The sequence below is a fragment of the Armigeres subalbatus genome, chromosome 3 (assembly GCF_024139115.2).
Source record: "Armigeres subalbatus isolate Guangzhou_Male chromosome 3, GZ_Asu_2, whole genome shotgun sequence".
Lineage (NCBI taxonomy): Eukaryota > Metazoa > Arthropoda > Insecta > Diptera > Culicidae > Armigeres > Armigeres subalbatus.
The window spans coordinates 172,741,943-172,743,014 of NC_085141.1; positions in this window are offsets into that span (position 1 = coordinate 172,741,943).

Sequence of the window (1,072 nt, forward strand, 5' to 3'; positions counted from 1 at the left end):
ATAATCGGTGGTGCTGCCTTTCTCGTATATTATAAAACAAGAAAACACATAAAATTAACAAGAAATGTACTTAAGAGCAGTCAAAATTGCACGTTAGGAAAATAGATTCGATTATTTCCATCAATTCACATTTATTGGCGTTCATTTTTTTCTTTGATATCACGATCATCAGCAGTCAGCACTCACCGTAGTGCGAATATTTTAATCCAGCATATACATCAATGTAGTATACCTGCCCTTAAAACTCTCAACGGCGGTCACCACGCGTCGGTGTCGAACGTCGCCTAATATTTGGGCAGCTACAAGATGGTAGATGTTGTGACCATCCGATTATTTGAGATATGCTTAGACTTGTATATTCTGAGTGAAAGAATGTCAACACAATGCATAACACAACTCTACAAAGTCCACTGCTTGAGAGCAGTAGACTAGCCCAAGACTACGCAAAGCAGTTGGAAATTGCACTTTCAATGGAAGAGCAACTAGGTGCAGCTTTTCTTAAAGATGCAGGGGAGAGATATTCGATCCTCCGTTGGTACCACAGGTACGCTGCCTACGGATCAACGTAACTACTGATATGACGGCGAATGGTGGCAAATAATGGACTAATGGAGTATGAAAATGCAGCATGTGCAAGAATGCTGCAACATCGCACGAGGGCGAACAGGCATGATACAAACGGGCGCAAAAAGGCAAACAACGATTTTTCGGAGAAAAAAGTACTAGCAGGAAGATCGAGATCATGCAGAGACGGGGCAATTGTACAGCGATAATTACACACGAAAGCTCAATTTCCTTTGAAAAGTGCAGAAAATTACGGCAAGGTGATGGGCTTTAGTGCCTGCTTTGGTGAGAGTATACGATGCGCAGGAATTGATACGAGTGAAATGATTTTTATGAAGCTCATCATTGACAAACAGTGTATTAAGAGCTTACCGCTCAGCTATACGAAGAGCATCCATTCGGCAGGAAGTCTCTGCATTCAAACCCGTTTTGGTTTACAACATTTTAGAAATATATGTTTCGCCCGCTCCCTGTAGGAGGTGTCATCAATAAAATAAATATATTAGAA